Source organism: Microcebus murinus, chromosome X (genome assembly GCF_040939455.1).
Source record: "Microcebus murinus isolate Inina chromosome X, M.murinus_Inina_mat1.0, whole genome shotgun sequence".
In the NCBI taxonomy this organism is placed as follows: domain Eukaryota; kingdom Metazoa; phylum Chordata; class Mammalia; order Primates; family Cheirogaleidae; genus Microcebus; species Microcebus murinus.
This window is the reverse complement of record NC_134136.1, coordinates 117,018,012-117,038,540: the sequence shown is the minus strand read 5'-3', so window position 1 is coordinate 117,038,540 and position 20,529 is coordinate 117,018,012.

Genomic DNA, 20,529 nt, shown 5'->3' with positions numbered 1-20,529 from the left:
TCAGTGAGGTAGTTTGATTTATTCTTGCTGGTTCACTTGTTTGTAGATTCTGATCATTAGTTTTTTATTGTATATATAGCTTGTGAATATTTTCTAACATTCTGTAGGTTGTCTATTTATTCTGTTAATCATTTCCTTGGCTGTGCAGAAACTTTTTAATGTAATCAAGTGCCATTTGTTTATCTTTGTTGTTACTGTGTTGCCACTGGGGTCTTTTTCATAAATTCTTTGTCTAGGCCAATACCTAAAAGAGTTTTTCCAACATTTTCTTCTATAATCCTTAAGGATTCATGGCTTACATTTAGGTTCTTCATCCATCTTGAATTAATTTTTGTAAGTGGTGAGAGATATAGATCTTATTTCATTCTTCTGCATGTAGCTATTCAGTTTTCCCAGAACCATTTATTTAATAGAGATTCTTTTCCCCAGTGAATATTGTTGCCCATTTTGTCAAAGATCAGATGGCTGTAAGTGGATGGTTTTATATCTGGGTTTCCTGTTCTGTTTCATTGGTCTATGTCTCTAATTTTTGTGCCAATAACATGATGCTTAGATTACTATAGCATTGTAGCATGGTTTGAAGTCTGGTAATGTGATGCCTCCCTGTTTGTTCCTTTTGCCTAAGATGGCTTTGACTATTCAGGCTCTTTTCTGGTTCCACACAAAGTATAGAATTAATTTATTTTTTTTTTATTTTAGCGTGTTATGGAGGTACAAGTGTTAAGGTTACATATATTGCCTATCCCCCCCAACCCCCTCGAGACAGAGCCTCGAGCATGACCATCCCCTAAATGTTGCACATCTTACTCGTTGTGGTTGTATATACCCATCCTTTCCTCCCCTCTCCCACCTGCCCGACACCCGATAAGTGTTATTCCTATATGTCCACTGAGGTGTTGATCCGTTAATACCAATTTGCTGGTGAGTACTTGTGGTGCTTGTTTTTCCATTCTTTTATTTTTATTTTTTTTATTTTAGCGTATTATGGGGGTACAAGTGTTAAGGTTACATATATTGCCAATGCCCCCCTTCCCCCCTCGAGTAAGAGCTTCAAGCATGTCCATCCCCCAAACATTGTACATCTTACTCATTGTGGTTGTATATACCCATCCCCTCCTCCTCCCTCCCACCCTCCTGACACCTGATAAATGTTACTCCTATATGTCTACTTAGGTGTTGATCTGCTAATACCAATTTGCTGGTGAGTACATGTGGTGCTGGTTTTTCCATTCTTGAGATACTTCACTTAGTAGAATGGGTTCCAGCTCTATCCAGGATTATACAAGAGGTTCTATATCACCGTTGTTTCTTAAAGCTGAGTAGTACTCCATGGTATACATATACCACATTTTATTAATTCACTCATGAATTTATGGACACTTGGGTTGTTTCCACCACTTTGCAATTGTGAATTGGGCTGCTATAAACATTCGAGTGCAGGTGTTTTTTTCATAGAGTGACTTTTGTTCTTTTTGGGTAGATGCCCAGTAGTGGAATTGCTGGATCAAATGGTAGATCTACTTGCATCTCTTTAAGGTATCTCCATATTGCTTTCCATAGAGTTTGAACTAATTTGCAGTCCCACAAGCAGTGTAGGAGTGTTCCTATCTCTCCGCATCCATGCCAACATTTATTGTTTGGGGACTTTTTGATAAAGGCCATTCTCACTGGAGTTAAAGTATAGAATTATTTTTTTATAGATCTGTGAAATATGATGTTGGCATTTTGATGGGGATTGCATTGAATCTGTAAATCACTTTGAGTAGTATGAACATTTTAACATTGTTGATTGTACCAATCCATGAACTTGATATGTATTTCCAATTGCTTGTATTGTCTGTGATTTCTTTCCTCAGTGTTATGTAGTTCTCCTTGTAGAGATAATTCATCTTCTTGGGTAAGTATATTCCTAGGTATTTTATTTTCCACTACAGCAAAGGTGGATGGAGGAGTAAGGCAGATCTTAGTTAGGTTTTGTGAGCCTATAAAGGCTATTAGGAAGCCATGGCTGGGACATGATATTGTTTTTCCAGCCACTAGTGGGAGTCACTGGGAGGAAAGTCAGGCCAGGCCCTCTGAACCAGGAGGGCTTAACTCTTGCTTGCTATGCCACCAGGCTGGGATCTTCCCACTCTAATCCATTAGGGCAGTTTGCCGGCAGGAAAGGTTGAGTGCTCTTCCAAGTCATTGCATCTCTGATCCCCAACAGCATTCTCTTATCAGTTCTGTTCACATGGGCTCCCTTGCCACCCAGGTCCAGCTCTCATACTCCTCCTGGGCTGTGTTTCTGACCCACTAGCATGTATTTTTGAGCAATGTCAGTGGGTAGGGTGCTCCCAGTTTTGGCACCTTTTGTACACTACAGTCCTCCAGGGAAGAGACAGGGGTACCACTCTGTGTAGACCTTGGCCTGGAGAATGGGCCTGCTGGAGAGAAGAGGCTGCTCGCCAAATTTTCAATGTAAATTGCTCACCTGGTTATAATGGGTGCAGGGAGGGGCTACAACTCCCAGTCAGCCCATATGCGTGAGTGTGCAGTGTTTGGTCACTATGGATACCAGGACTGGGCTCCTCTCCGGATGACACACCCTAATTCAATATGGTGGTTGTCTTGTTGGGGGGATCTGTGGTCTTCCAGAATGCCACCTCTGGGAACCCCACAGTGCTTACCCTTCCATTCTGTCTATGTGGGATTCCTCACTACCCAAGTCCAGCTCCCAGATCTCCCTTTTGTGATACCCAGCAACTTGCTTGAGTCTAGGGGGCACTGGGTCCGGCCTACTTGTCTGACTGGTTTGGTGTGTGACCACGTGAAATGACTGAAGGAAAGGACCTTCCAAATCAGGTCCCCTATGACCACTGCAGGACCCCAAGAGGAAAGGCATGGGTTCTACACTCCATGTAAACCTCAGGCTTCAGCATATGTCCACTGGGGGAAGTGGATGATCGCCAAACTCTTGGCTCAAACTGCTTTCCCAATTATAGTGGATAAAGGGGGGGGGGCTGGGAAGGAAGCATCTAAATGGGAGAAAAACAGTTATCCTGTCTCTCGTATCACTCTCCTAGGAGGGAACCACCCCCACCCCGTGCACTGTCCAAGCTCCCGGATCACACAAGTTCTCCCCACTATTCTATGTTTGCCACCATGCCTGGGCTCATGGAAGGTGGAAAAGCCTTTAGGAAACTTGGTGGCTCACTGGTCACTGAAAGTACATAGAGGGGAGAGGGGAACTCTCTTTACCGTTTTCAATGGCTCTGAGCCTCTCTGGGTTTGATCCTCACCAATATCTCCTCTTCTTTATCTTCTTTCTTCTCTGCTTTTCAAGTTTCCTCTCTGAGGTCCCTGGCAGGCTACATCATCTCTCATTGTGATCTCATTGTGATCATTGAGAGCTGCACCTCTCCTTCCCTCTCTTTTATTCAATATCCTACATTCACATCAGGATAGTCCAGCAAATGATGTCTCTAGTCAGTATCTTTTCCCCCCTTCAAAATTGATTCTAAATCCCATTTTTTCTCTACTGGAATTGTTTACTGTGATTCATTTTTTGGTATGTCAGAGTTTATGCCTTTCTTGAAAACATTACTCAGAGCTCTTTGTGGATTGTACACTTTTTAAGTTCTTGTATGGTTATGGGTGGGTTTCTGTTCCATGAATAGTAATTTAGATAGGCTCTTTCACAATTTCATTATGAGATCTCAATGTCTTCTGACAATTAGTGTTACAGAAGAAAGATCTGATGTCATCCTGACCTTTTAAAGTTATTTTAGCATAGGTAACTTGTTTTCCTCCAGCCTGAATGATTTTATGTTTCTTTTTGTTTAAATCTTTGCTGTATCCTTAGTATTTTTCTTACTATTTCACAGCAAGAACTGCTTTCATTAACTCCTCCTACTATCTAGGCCACTCTGATCTAAAGCCTCAAGTTTTTCCTCTATTCTTGCTATTGCATCTTAATAATTGCTTACATCATTTAGGATCCCAGTAGCATACAAATGATAGAATTCTCAAATAGAGTAATTGAGTAGAGTTTAATGAGTTACAATTGTATGGAAAGGGTTAAAGTAAACCAAAAGATGGTGAAGCACCTAGAAAAAATAGCTGGGGATCCATTGCCACACTTGAGTCTGAAAAGGTAGAGGAAAGGAGTGGTTTCAAAGGCTTGGAAAGAGCTGTGGGCTTCAGCTGTGGCATTGTATCTACGAAAGGGCTACATGTAGGAGCAGTAACCTTCCCTAAAAGAACATGATCATTGTTAACCATGGCCAACTGGAGGAATAGATATGTGGGTCTTACTCTCCTCCCATGCTCATGTCTCTTGCAAGTGCCTTTCATAGACTGAAGCCAATAGCAAGTCCCTTGTAACCATCTTACACAGGTTACCCTCATGGGATGAAGAGCAGGCTAGGAAAGATGCCAAGGGGATGTGGAGGAGAAAACAGAATATTTTCCTGGAATTCTTGTTGCATTTAGTTTGCATCATCTGATTTTGTGCAAAATATAGAAGAAAAACATACCCTTATGTTTTTATTCACAAGCTTAATTTATTCATCCTTTCATTCTTTTCCCAATTGTTATAAGAGAAATGAATATTTTATTTGCATTTTTCAATCTACTCTTTACTGCTTCCATTGTATGTTTAATTTTAGTAATCCTAGTTTTTATCTGAATACAATATTTCCTAATGTTATATGATATTTTTTCAATGGGTACAGAATTCCAACAAATCTCTTTGAGGATGCAAATTGGACTTTTTAAAAACTGTTAACTTTTCTTGGTATAAAACTGGTTCACATGGATACACTTATTCTGAATCTCCAAATGGCCCTTTTATTTTATTCAGATGTTCAGAGTATTTTTCAAAAGTCCAATAGGTTTTTATAGCCTCAGCTTTACTGAGGGAACTTCAAGTTCTTCGAATACTGAAATTTGAGATGAATTCTGTGTCAGGATCCAAATTTCCTAATCCTAGAAATGAGAATGTGAAAGTGTTCCTATTTTCTGTAACCTATATTTTGTTATAGATTGAATTAAATTGTCCTCATGGAGTGAGGAGTGAGCTATGGAGAGACAACCCTCTTGAAAGGAAAGTTAATTGACTTTCCAAATGGTTTCTTTTCAGTGGCTGCATGTATGAGTCCTGATGGGTACAGCTCAAACAGAACTTCACAGGATTTAGATTGGTTTCAAATAACCTCCCCCACAGGCTAGCTCATTCACAGGGGGGACATGGTGTTCATGTGTCAGGATGATTTTCTTTCCTAGGAAAGAGCCTGGGAATTAGTCTGATGCCTAATTATATATGTCAAATTGGCTGGGCCATGGTGCTCAGATATTTGGTCAAACAATTACTCAGGATGTTTCTGCAAAGGTGTTTTTAGGATCAGATTAACATTTAAATTGTTAGACTTTGAGTAAAGCAGATTACCCTCCATAATGTGGGTGAGCTTCACATAATCGCTAGAACAAAGAATGACTTCCTCTGAGCAAGAAGGAATTCTGTTAGCAGATCATTTTTGGACTCAAACTGCAATTTTTCCCTGAATCTCCACTTTGTTGGTCTAACCTATTCAGTTTTGGATTTACCAAATGCTATGTTATGAATGTCTGTGTCCCCTTAACATTCATATGATGAAATCCTAACACTCCAGGTGATAGTATTAGGAGGTGGGCTTTTGGGGATGTGAGTCAGTCCTAAGGGTGAAGACCTCATGAATGGAATTAGTACTGTTATAAAAGAAACACAAAACCTCCCTCACCCCTTCTACCATATAAGAACACAGTTAGGAGGGGGGGGAGCAAGATGGCAGAAGAATAACACCGCCAGACAGAGTGTCTCTGCAGAAAAGACAGATTCTAGCAGAAATTAGAGGAAAGAAGCAAGAAGACGAGCATACAGCAGACGAGGGCCGGAAGGAGGGGTACCTGAGACCCCGGGAGACTCCACGGGAGGAGGCTGCGGAGGAGAACTGGAGGCTGAGACCACCGGAGCAGCCCGGAGAACAGTGGCAAGGATAGGTGGATTTGCTGTTTCCCCTCCCCTGCATTTGGGACAGCTGGTGGGCTCCCCAGCGGGTGGAGAGACCTGCGGACACCAGCACAGAGACTGCCGCTGCCAGCCAGCAGTGAGCCTGTAGCAGACGTGGCACCAGGTTCCCAACTTCCTCCGGGCACCTCCGTGTGCACAGACCCGAGCCGGGCGGCAGGCGCCATATTGCCTCATCCTCCCCTCCGCTGACCCTACCTGCGGCTGCCCAGAGAGATAAAACAGCCACCAGCCAGAGGCACCTCCAGGGAAGGGGACCTTCCCTTTTGGGATCCTACAGCTGACTCAGGGGAACTCAGACTGTGAGCTACCTACCCGCCTGCCCTCCCAGGTGCTGCTGGCACGGTGTTCCCAGGAGAACGGAGCCGACTCAGAGGCTGAGAGACATAGACCCAGCTTGGGCTCCCTGTAGGTGAATTGGGACCGGAAATCCTCTCCCTGGTGGGGATACAGTTTGAACTCTGGGACCCAGAGGTCGGACCTGGAAACAGGATCCCCTGCACCAAGGGCTAGCATTGGCCGGGGCACAGAAGGGTTATACATGAACAGCCTACTGAGGTGTGTGTGCCTCCAGGGGCGGATCGGCATCCTAGAGGGCAACCATCCTCCCAGGAGGAGGCCGTGCGCCCAACCCAGGTGGCGCTCTTGTGCAGGGAACCTCCCCGCTGGCATCACAGTCCGGGGAGGCATGGTGGCTTGTGGTCTGGCCTGCTGGCAGAGGCCCAGGAGTAGCTGCGGAGTTGGGGAGGATGGAAAGAAGCAAGGCCTGCTCCAGACTGCGGGTCTCAGACATCCCGACCTGCACACCCAGACTTTCTAGCTAAGCGGGACCATTCCAGCCCCGCCCTGACAGCTTTCCCTGGAAGCAGAGCACAGAACTTTGACCCCTGCTAACTGCCTGACGGCAGGCTTACCCAAGCCAGCTCCGCCCAGAACAAGAGCTGATAACAGGACACAAAATCAACAGCATAGCCTGTTCCTCCAAGCAAACGCCACCTACTGACAGTGACGGCATCTTGCACAGCCTTTCCATGGCACCCACTGACTCAATATACAGGGAGTGGTCCAATTTCACCCACACACACCACCTAACGCCTCAGAAACTAAACAAGGTGTGTGAATACCCAAACAATAACTTAAGGAAAGAAACAACAACTGATTGACATGGGAAGAAATCAGCAAAAGAACTCAGGAAATATGAAGAACCAAATGGAAAACACACCTCCAAAGAGGAGGACCAGCCCACTAGAAACGGACACCAACCAAAATCAGGCAACCAATATGAGAGAAGAGGAATTTCGTATGTGGATCATAAGAACACTCAACCAGCTACAACAACAACTCAATAACCAACACAAAGAAACCACAAAAAGCCTCCAGGATATGGGAAAAGAAATAGACACAATGAAGAAAAGTGTAACCGAACTCCTGGAAATGAAGAATCAATTCAAGGAACTACAAAATACAGTGGAAAGTCTCAAGAACAGGGTTGATCAAACAGAAGAAAGAATCTCAGAGCTTGAAGATAACACCCTCCAATTAAATAAATCAGTCACAGAAATAGAGCAGAGAAACAAGAGAAAAGAGCAAAGCCTCCAAGAGCTGTGGGATTATGTGAAGAAACCTATTGTGAGGGTCATAGGCTTACCAGAAGGGGAAGAAGACAACACTCAAGAGTTGGACAAGCTGTTTGAAGATATAATAGAGGAAAATTTCGAGGCCTTGCTCAAAATCTTGATATACAAGTTCAAGAAGCTCAGAGGACCCCTGGGAGATTCAATGCAAACAGGAAGACATCACAACATGCAGTCATCAGATTGACCAAAGTATCAACTAAAGAGGCCCTTCTAAGCGCTGTAAGACAAAAGAAGCAAGTAACATACAAGGGAAAGCCAATTCGAACAACATCAGACTTCTCTAATGAGACTTTAAAAGCAAGGAGAGACTGGGGCCCCATTCTCACTCTTTTGAAACAAAACAATGCCCAGCCTAGAATATTATTCCCTGCAAAACTAAGGTTCGTATATGAAGGAGAAATAAAAACATTCTCAGACAAGGAAAGGCTCAGAGAATTCACCAAGACAAGACCAGCCCTACAAGAAGTACTTAAAACAGCATTACGCACGGAACATCATAATAATAACCCACGAATATAAAAACAACCAAAACCCAAAGATATTAAAGGCCAGATATTACAATGGCTCCAGACAGAAATCATAGCAACAACATCCAACCCAACAGAATGAACACTAATCTACCTTATCTATCAGTTCTCTCAATAAATGTGAATGGCTTAAACTCTCCACTCAAGAGACATAGGCTGGCTGAATGGATAAGAAAATACAGGCCAAGTATATGCTGTCTTCAGCAAACACATCTAACCAGCAAGGATGCATATAGACTAAAAATAAAAGGGTGGAGATCAATATTCCAAGCAAATACAAGCCAAAAGAAGGCTGGTGTGGCAGTTCTAATTTCAGATGATTTAGTTTTTAAACCAACAAAAGTAGTGAAAGACAAAGAGGGTCATTATATAATGGTGAGGGACACAGTTCAACAAGAAGAGATAACAATTTTAAATATATATGCACCCAACTTAGGTGCACCCAGATTCATAAAGCAAACCTTACTGTAGCTAAGCAAATGGATTAATAGCAACTCCATAATCGCCAGAGATTTCAACACCCCACTGACGGCACGAGACAGATCCTCCAAACAGAAAATTAATAAAGAAATAATGGACTTAAACAAAACTCTAGAACAATTGGGTCTGACTGACATTTACAGAACATTCTACCCAAAATCCACTGAATATACGTTCTTCTCATCAGCTCACGGGACATTCTCTAAGATTGACCATATCCTAGGACACAAAGAAAATCTCAAGAAATGTAAAAAAATAGAAATCATACCATGTACCTTCTCAGATCACAGTGGAGTAAAATTAGAAATCAACCCTAACAGGAACTCACATTTCTACACAAAAACATGGAAATTAAACAACCTCCTACTAAATGATTACTTCATAAATGAAGAAATCAAGATGGAAATAAAAAAATTCTATGAAGAAAACGACAATGGAGAGACAAGTTATCAGCTCCTCTGGGACACAGCTAAAGCAGTTCTGAGAGGAAAGTTTATCTCCATAAATGCCTATAACCAAAAGACAAGAAGATCACAAATAGACAATCTAATGAAACAACTCAAAGAGCTGGAAAAAGAAGAGCAGACCAACCCCAAACCCAGCAGAAGAAGTGAAATCAACAAGATCAAATCAGAACTAAATGAAATTGAAAACAGGGATGCTATTCAGGAAATTAATAAAACAAAAAGTTGATTCTTTGAAAAAATAAACAAAATTGACACACCATTGGCTAAGCTAACGAAAAGCAGAAAAGAGAAATCTCTAATAAGCTCCATCAGGAACAAAAAAGGAGATATCACAATTGATCCCAAAGAGACACAAGATACAATTTATGAATACTACAAAAATCTTTATGCACACAAACTGGAAAATGTGGAGGAAATGGACAAATTTCTAGAAACACACAGCCTCCCTAGGCTCAACCAGGAAGAAATAGATTCCCTGAACAGACCAATCTCAACAGCTGAAATAGAAACAGCAATTAAAAATATCCCTAAAAAGAAAAGTCCCGGTCCAGATGGCTTCACACCTGAATTTTACCATACTTACAAAGAAGAACTAATACCTATCTTGCAGAAAATATTCCACAACATCGAGAAGAACGGAAACCTCCCCGACACCTTTTATGAAGCGAATATTACTCTGATACCAAAACCAGGAAAGGATGCAACAAAAAAAGAAAACTACAGACCAATATCCCTAATGAATATAGATGCAAAAATTTTCAACAAAATCTTAGCTAACCGAATCCAGACACTTATCAAAAAAATAATCCACCACGACCAAGTGGGCTTCATCCCAGGGATGCAGGGATGGTTCAACATACCTAAATCTATAAATGCATTTCACCACATAAACAGAAGCAAAAACAAAGACCACATGATTCTTTCAATAGATGCAGAAAAAGCTTTTGACAAAATTCAACACCCTTTCATGATACGAACACTTACGAAAATAGGCATAGAAGGGACATACCTAAAAATGATACAAGCCATATATGACAGACCCATAGCCAACATCATACTGAATGGGGAAAAATTGAAATCATTCCCACTTAGAACTGGAACCAGACAAGGCTGCCCATTATCTCCACTTCTGTTCAACATAGTGCTGGAAGTCTTGGCTACAGCAATCAGACAGGAAAATGGAATCAAAGGTATCCAAATAGGGGCAGAAGAGATCAAACTTTCACTGTTTGCTGATGATATGATATTGTATCCAGAAAACCCCAAAGATTCAACCAAGAAACTCCTGGAACTGATCAATGAATTTAGTAAAGTCTCAGGATACAAAATCAATACACAGAAATCAGAGGCATTCATATACGCCAACAACAATCTAATTGAGAACCAAATCAAAGACTCAATTCCCTTCACAATAGCAACAAAGAAATTAAAGTACCTAGGAATATACTTAACCAAGGAGGTTAAAGACCTCTACAGGGAGAACTATGAAACACTGAGGAAGGAAATAGCAGAGGATGTAAACAGATGGAAATCCATACCATGCTCGTGGATCGGCAGACTCAATATCATCAAAATGTCTATACTACCCAAACTGATCTACAGATTCAATGCAATACCTATTAAAATCCCATCAGCATTCTTCACAGATATAGAAAAAATAATTTTACGCTTCGTATGGAACCAAAGAAGACCCCGAATATCAAGAGCAATTCTAGGCAACAAAAACAAAATGGGAAGCATTAATATGCCAGATATCAAACTATACTACAAACCTGTAGTAATTAAATCAATATGGTATTGGCACAAAAATAGGAATATTTACCAGTGGAACAGATGTGAGAATCCTGATATTAAACCATCCTCATATAGCCATCTAATCTTTGACAAAGCAGACAAAAACATACGCTGGGGAAAAGAATCCCTTTTCAATAAATGGTGCTGGGAAAACTGGATAGCCACCTGTAGAAGGCTAAAACAGGACCCACACCTTTCACCTCTCACAAAAACCAACTCACGCTGGATAACAGACTTAAACCTAAGGTATGAAACTTTTAGAACTCTAGAGGAAAAAGTTGGAAACACTCTCCTAGACATTGGCCTGGGCAAAGAGTTTATGAAGAAGTCCTCAAAGGCAATCATAGCAGCAACAAAAATAAATAAATGGGACATGATCAAACTACAAAGCTTCTGCACAGCCAAAGAAATAGTCATGAAAGTAAACAGACAACCTACAGAATGGGAGAAATTTTTGCATCCTATGCAACCGATAAGTGACTGATAACTAGAATATACTTAGAACTCACGAAAATCAGGAAGAAAAAATCAAATAACCCCATTAAAATGTGGGCAAAGGATTTGAACAGAAACTTTTCTAAAAAAGACAGAAGAATGGCCAACAAACATATGAAAAAATGCTCAACATCTCTAATCATCAGGTAAATGCAGATCAAAACCACAATGAGATATCACTTAACCCCAGTGAGAATGGCCTTTATCAAAAAGTCTCCAAATAACAAATGCTGGCGTGGATGCGGAGAGAGAGGAACACTCCTACACTGCTGGTGGGACTGCAAACTAGTTCAACCTCTGTGGAAAGCAATATGGAGATACCTTAAAGCGATACAAGTGAATCTACCATTTGATCCAGCAATCCAATTGCTGGGCATCTACCCAAATGATCCACTGACACTCTACAAAAAAGACACCTGCACTCGAATGTTTATAGCAGCACAATTCATAATTGCAAGGCTGTGGAATCAGCCCAAGTGCCCATTAATCCAAGAATGGATTAATAAAATGTGGTATATGTATACCATGGAGTATTATTCAGCTCTAAGAAACAATGGTGATATAGCACATCTTATATTTTCCTGGTTAGAGCTGGAACCTATACTACTAAGTGAAGTATCCCAAGAATGGAAAAACAAGCACCAGATATATTCTCCAGCAAACTGGTGTTAACTGAGTAGCACCTAAATGGACACATAGGTACTATAGTAATAGGGTATTGGGCAGGTGGGAAGGGGGGAGGGGGGCGGGTATATACATACATAATGAGTGAGATGTGCACCATCTGGGGGATGGTCATGATGGAGACTCAGACTTTTGGGGGGAGGGGGAGAAATGGGCATTTATTGAAACCTTAAAATCTGTACCCCCATAATATGCCAAAATAAAAAAAAAATAGTGACATGAAAAAAAAAAAGAACACAGGAGCTACCATCTATGAACAAGGAAGAGTGCTCTCACCAGACACTAAATATTTTGATACCTTAATTGTAGATTTCCCAGCTTCTAGAACTGTGAGGAATAAATTTCTTATTTTTTATAAGCTACCCAGTTAATGGTATTTTGTTACAGCATTCTAAACAGACTAATATACCAAGCTTTCACAATCATGGGAGCCAATTTCTTAAAAATAAATTTCTCTCTTTCTCTCTCTCTATACACGCACATACACACACACACACACACACACACACACACACACACACACACACACACGAGGTTGGTGCAAAAGTAATTGCGTTTCTCACATTGAAATTTACTGTTCGATATTGGAATACATTCTTAAATAAATGTGGTTATCTTATACATCATTTTAATATGCATTTCTTGCTTTATTATTTTTGCTAATGACTTACTACTTGCTGTTTTATTTATATTTATTTTAAACTATGGAAATGATGTTAGACAAAAAGCAAATTTCAGCGATTTTCTTATGTAGCATCAACAACACATTTGGCCTAGGTACTGCTAATGAAGATACAGTGCAGTGGTGATTCAAGAAGTTTTGCAAAGGAGACAAGAGCCTTAAAGATGAGGAGTGCACTGGCCGGCCATCAGAAGTTGACAATGATCAATTGAAAGCAATCATCAAAGCTGATCCTCTTACAGCTACACGAGAAGTTAATGAAGAACTCAACATCGACCATTCTATGGTCATTCGGCATTTGAAGCAAATTGCAAAGGTGAAAAAGCTCAATAAGTGGGTGCCCCATGCGCTGATTAAAACTGAAAAAAAAAATCATCATTTTGAAGTGTCATCTTCACAACAACGAACCATTTCTCCATTGGATTGTGATGTGTGATGAAAAGTGGATTGTATATGACAACCAGTGATGACCAGCTCAGTAGTTCAACCTAGAACAAGCTCAAAAGCACTTCCCAAATCCAAACTTGCACCAAGAAAAGGTCATGGTCACTGGTGGTCTACTGCTGGTCTGATCTACTTACAGCTTTCTGAATCCAGGCGAAACCATTCCATCTGAGAAGTATGCTCAGCAAATCAGTAAGTTTCACAGAAAACTACAATGCCTGCAGCTGGCATTAGTCAACAGAAAGGGCCCAATTCTTCTCCACGACAATGCCTGACCACACATTGCACAACCAGTGCTTCGAAAGTTGAAAGAATTGGGCTACAAAGTTTTGTCTCATCCACCATGTTCATTTGACCTCTTGCCAACCAACTACCACTTCTTTAAGTATCTTGACAATTTTTTGCAAGGAAAATGCTTCCACAACCAGTAGGATGCAGAACATGCTTTCCAAGAGTTCATTGCATCCCAAAGCACAGATTTTTATGCTGCAAGTATAAACAAACTTATTTCTCACTTGTTTGCATTGATTGTAATGGTTTCCATTTCTATTTTGATTAATAAAGATGGGTTTGAGCTGAATTATAATGATTTAAAATTCATGGTCGAAAACTGCAATTACTTTTGCACCAAGCTTTTATAGATAGATAGATAGATTGATAGATAGATAGATAGATAGATAGATAGATAGATAGACAAACACAAGACACACACACACTGACATTCTGTTCTGTTTTTCTGAAAAACTCTGGCTAATATAACTAGTAAGAAGACAACTTAATAGAAAATGGGCTGTTTCCTCTTTGAATTATTTTGTTTTACATTTTGTAAAAGATATTTTATTGAGGTAAAATATGCATCTACATTTTACCATCTTTACCATTTTTAAATATACAAATCAATGGTAATAAATACCTTTATATTCTTTTTTCCCCTTACCTCTTCTCTGACCCCCTCCCATTCACCTGTGTCTGGTAATCACCAATCTAGTCTCTATTTTCACGTGATTCACTTTTATTTTTAGTTCTTACATATAAGTAAGAACATGTGATATTTGTCTTTCTGTGCTTGGCTTATTTCACTTAACATAATGACTTTTAGTTCTATTCATGTTGCTGCAAATGATAAGATTTCGTTCTTTTTATGGCTGAATAATATTCAATTGTGTATATGTGCCACATTTTCTTTATCCACTCATCCATTCATGGACACTTAGGTTGATTCCATATATTGGCTGCAATATATATAGTGCTGCAATAAACATGGAAGTGTAGATATCTCTTCGATATACTGATTTCCTTTCTTTTGGATATATACCCTGTAATGGGATTTCTGGATCACATGGAAGTTCATTTTTAGTTTTTGGGAGAACCTCCATACTGTTCTCCACGGTGACTGTACTAATTTATATTCCCACCAACAATGTATGAGAGTTTCCCTTTCTCAACATCTTCACCAGCATCGTTTATTGCATGTCTTTTTGATACAGGCCATTCTAACTGGGGTGAGATGATATCACATTGTGGTTTTGGTTTACATTCCTCTGATGATTTGTGATGTGGAACACTTTTTCACATATCTGTTGGCCATTGTATGTCTTCTTTTGAGAAATGTCTGTTCAGATCATTCACCCATTTTTTAATCTGATTATTTTTTGCTATTAAGTTATTTGAACTCCTCATATATTCTGGTAATTAATACTTTGTCAGATGAATAGTTTGCAAACGTTGTCTCCCATTTTGTTGGTTGTCTATTCATTTTGTTGATTGTTTCCTTTTCTGTGTAGAGGCTTTTTAGCTTGATATAATCATTATCTATTTTTGTTTTGATTGTCTGTGCTTTTGCACAAGAAATCTTTGTCCAGATCAATGTCCTGGAGCATTTTCCCAATGTTTTTATTTTAATTTTTATGTGTAGCTTGTGGGAACCCAATCTTCTTCTGTTAGATTTACTCATATAAGAATCCATTATAATAACATTTTCACTTTCTTTTGTTTGCATAAAGAGAAAGCTAAGAGTGAATGCTCTGTTTAGCTGATGTTTCCAAGTTTTGATGTGACTTTTAGAGTGCTTTGACTTTTGTCACACCTACTTTGTCCTGGAAGCCTTTTCGTTTTGTTTTGTTTTTTAGACAAAGTCTCACTCTGTTGCCCAGGATAGAGTGCTGTGGCATCAGCCTAGCTCACAGCAACCTCAAACTCCTGGGCTCAAGCGATCCTCCTGCCTCAGCCTCCTGAGTAGCTGGGACTACAGGCATGCGCCACCATGCCTGGCTAATTTTTTCTGTATATTTTTAGTTGGCCAATTAATTTCTTTCCATTTTTTCAGTAGAGATGGGGTCTTGCTCTTGCTCAGGCTGGTCTTGAACTCCTGAGCTCAAATGATCCACTTGCCTTGGCCTCCCAGAGTGCTAGGATTACAGGCCTGAGCCACTGCGCCTGGCCTTTTTGGGTTTTTATAGCTCTTCCTTATCACAGGTGGGGATTTTCCTGGTTCTATGGAGTAATAGTAACTGCTTACTTCCTTTTCTTGCCAACCAATCTTGTTGAAATTGTGTGATAGATATCACTTCCCTCAGTCCATGCCAATTTTCACATTATATTTTTGGCCTGTTATTAATAATATCTATCCATGTTTCCTAATTGGTATATAAATTACATCCTATTTTTACATATCTTTGGTCACACCGGTGGAATTTGTTGGGGAGGGAAAGTATCTTCATCTGGATTTTCTGAAAGCGGAACTGAGATAAGAATTAAGGTACAATTAGTTTATTTGGGAAATGACTCAAAAAAAATAGTGAGGAAGTAAGTAATTGAGACATAGAATGAAGGAAGGCCAATAAGTGTACTGCATTAGATTTCTATTGCTGCTATCACAAATTTAATAGCTTAAAACAACGTAAATGTATTTTCTTATAGGTCTGAATGTCAGAAGTCCAAAATGGGTCTCACTGGACCAAAATCAATGTGTAGGCAAGGCTATGTTCCTTCCTGGAGGCTCTAAGGGAGAATCAACTTTCTTGCCTTTCCCAACTTCTAGAGGCTGTCATATTCCTTGATTCAAGGAACTCTCCATCTTCAAAGCCAGCAGTTGCTGGTTAATTCTTTATCACATCAAATCACTCTGACACTGACTCCTCTTCTGCCTCCCACTTTCACTTTAAGGAACCTTGCGATAACATTGGGTCAATGTTGATAATCCAGGATAATCTCCCTATTCTAAGGTCAGTTGATTAATGACCTTAATTTCATCTACAACTTTAATTCCCCTTTGTCTTTTAACATAACATATCATAAATTCTAGGGTTAAAATGTGGACATTTTTGGGGTCCCTTATTCTGTTAACCATAGGTACATTAATGACTGAGTTACAAGAGTGGACAATTAATGCAATTGATGTAGAGTATACCTATGGCCCAACCTGACCAGAAACAAGAGAATGAATTCTGGAAAATTTAGTTAAAGCTAATCAAGGCAACACATCATAAAGCTACCATAGTCCATTTGTGATGACTTTCAACTCATAACACATCTTTTTGAATCACACTTAATCTCCAAACAAAGAAAATAACAAAAGATGTACTTCCACCAAAAATGATAGAATTATCCTACACAAAACAGAAAACACACCAATTCTTTTCCCAGAAGAGGGTACAAAGTCCTTTTGTGCCTTTGGATGATGTTCATTCTTCTTCTTTTTGATTCATAAACCTTGTTTTATATTTTGGAGCTTAAATATGATATAAAGTTAACAATTATTAACAGGTCTCATATTAGATGATAAAGGGATGACAGAGGGAAAGCAATCAAAATATTAAATTAGTAAATTATATATAAAAATTAAATTAGTAGATATATATATTAAAATAAGGAATAAATACTCATAACTATTACTTTCCTCATTTCTGCCATAGTCATATGGGCAAAAGATGGTATTTATAATAACATTCTTTCACTTCCCATCCCACATTCCCTTTTCCCACAACAAATGCCTCACATCTTTTGGTTCTTTACCTTAAAGGCAATGCGAAACTTCATTCCTGAAGGGTCTGGGCTATTAGTAGTGCCAGATTTTACTCATATAAAATCTGGGCTATTAGTAGTGCTGCCTGAATTGGGTTGTTGTAGTTTTCTACTAACTTTAATCACAGAACATTGGAATACTAAGAGATACCTTAAAGATCTCCTATATCCCAGACATTCTTATTCTTGCCCCTATTATATATTAGATGCAACCCAATCTTCCCTTGGTGTCAAGATTAATCACCCTGACCAGACAATAACTTCTTTCTCTGCCTGTTCATTCAGTGGTACAAGGCACCCAGAGCATCCAGGCAAAAGTCTCAACTTCCAGTTCAGAGGAATCATTGTTAGGTTCCCTGCTGGAAAACATTACTCTCTTTGGATGTAAGGCCTCAAGATTTAAGTCTCAGGAATGGAAAGCAAAAAGTTTGCTAGTATATCATTAGGGGCAATAGGGAGAGGAACCACTCCCATTTCTATGCCTTGATTCCTAGAATTATAAATACCGGCTAAGGGAGAAATAGTGCCATATATTATACACTATTTAGATTATATGCAATCTCCTGGAGAACCTGGCCCCAGCCCTGCAATGTATTGCCACCTAGCTGGTACTGTAACTGAATCTTCAAAAGGCTATTCCATCATTGTATCAAGCCAAATGCTTCAGAATGAAGGAGAACATCATAACATCATAAGATAAGGGGATTCCAAGAGCAAGGGCCCATTGCAGCACTTCTTTTGCTGTGAAGTGAGTTCCTTGATCAGACACAATGCTGTGTGCAATACCATGATGTTGGATAAGGCATTCTGTAAGGCCATGGATAGTAGTTTCACTAGAAGAATTTTGTGCAGGGAAGGCAAATTCATATCTAGACTAAGTATTCCATTAAGAACAAAACTCTGCCCCTTCCATGATAGAAGCTGTCCAATGTAATCAACCTGACACCAAGTAGCTGGCTCATCACCTTAGGGTGATGAGCCATTTCAGGGACATAGTATTGATCTATGATGTTGGCAGATTGGACACTCAACAAGTGGCTATAGTCAGGTCAACCTTGGTGAATGGTAGTCCATGTTGCTGAACCCATGTATAAACTTCATCCCTGCCAAATGGCCACTTTATTCATGAGTCTTTTGGGAAATAACAGGAATGGCTGGAGAAGGAAGTTAAAAATGTATATTTAATGCATAAAAATGTTAGCTTATTAAGTTTTGCCTTCCAAAGATAAGTCAGTATACAGAAAACCGTTGTATCATTTAGAAAGGACACATGACTGCTCCTAAGAGTTACTTTCAGCAATAGTTACTTACAAGAACTATAAGTTTATCTTTCTCTTTAGTAAAAGAAGTCTAAAAATATTCAATGCATCACTGGCAGGGAGAATTCACAATCATTGGGGATATAATGTCCGTCTATCTTCTGTTATTGTATTCTTAGCAAGTGACTTATCTCTTCAAGGTTGCCTCATGATCCAAGATGACTGCCAGAGGTTTAGTAATTTCATCAAATTCAAAGTTAAAAGCAAGAAATGGGAAATGCAAAAAGAATATTTGCCAGTTGTCTCTTTACCTTTGTGGGTACATTTCCAAAATTCTCTCCCAATAACTCCATCTCAATTCTTATCTCATTGGGCAGGTTTTTGGAATTGAGAAACTGATACTCCAAAATATGGTGCTTGCACATGATAAGCTGAGTAAGAAGTTTCAAGGTCTCTCTGACCTTCCTCAACTCCTGTCTCTCAATCTTCTGTCGCTCCAAAAACACAGGTGGAATTTGTTCTTTAAAATTACCTTATCCGCCTAAAGTCCAAACCTGCCACAGAGGAAAACAATTACTTCTGGTCTCTTCCCTGAGTTTTCATTAACTGAACTTGTACCACAGAAAGAAAGACTGAAGTCTGTCAACATACCTGGACAAACTTGTCACAAACTATTGTCTGCTTTCAGACCCAACAGACTTTATCCTAGGCCATTGTATATGTTCTTTAAGTCCATCAAATTCCCATAAAAATTATTTACTACTCCCCTATATTCAGCCGTATTACCCATTTTCCTTTTCCCTAAGAAGTGTATATAAGCATCTGTACCCCATGTGTGGTGGAATAATAACTCTGTGATTTTTTTCTTCCATGCACATTAATAAATTTGTATGCCTTTTCCCCTAATAATCTGCCTTTCTTCAGTTGATTTTTAGCAAAGTTTTAGAGAGCAAAGAGGAAGTTTTTCCTTACTGCCTACAGTTTTAATGCAGTGAATAGAATATCAAAGCTTTTTTCTCTTCTGGAAGCCACAGTCAAGGGAACCCAGAACCTGACAAGATGGCAGAATGGTAAGAAATTCTTACCAGCCAGGCTCCAGGCTTCTGTCTTTGTAGAATATGGTTGAGTGGATGGTGAAAATTACTGTTTGTCTCTTATTTGTCTCCAAAATCTTGATTAATGGGGGGAAAGGATTTGTGTGACTAGTCTTGAGTGTAGCAACTCTGTTATACTTTTTGGTAGGAATATTCATATTTTCTGACCCTTTTCCTCTCAGAAGTAGTCTTTGTTTTTCTGTGTTCAGTCATAAAGAGCAGAATTATAGGGTAGAACACTGGCCTAAAAGCCCCATAAGCCCATTGTTTAAGCTGGCCCTGCAGACTGGTCAGTTTTCCAGTTCTGACCAGACTAGCATCCATTTGGACACATTTTGCTGTGGGTCCCCAGAATAAAAACCAGATGCGGTTTCCCTCTTGTCTTGTTTCATGTCCTTGAGAGCTTGACTTCTGACCAAGTAGAGCACTCTGTCTTGGTCTTCAAACTCTGAGGGGCATGATTTTTGGGGTCACATCCAGTAGCCAGTCTGAAAAGGGCTAGGAACCTGAGACATGCAAGATTTTAAGCAGCACAAGTTTTGTTTCAAACATGTCAAGCTCTCAGGAGAGTTTGCCTTAGTAAGAAGTCCCATTTATAAGGGGCTTTTGTCCATCCAACTGTTGTTGCCTTGTTAGTTCTGGGAAAGTCTAATCCCAGGAGGGTGTGCCCAGTGTTATGGATTAACAGGTCTATGACTGGTGAGCCTCCACAAATTTGTGGAATACTGTGCTTCTTGTTTGTACAAGAAGTACAAACACACACCATCCTTGCCCATCTGTGGCATCAAGAACCTTTTGCTATCTTAGCCTACTCCTGGGAGTGAAGTTTTTTGGGATCATTGCAACTGCCTCCTCTATGCCTTACCCAGGAACACTTCTTGCTTATATAGTAAAAAC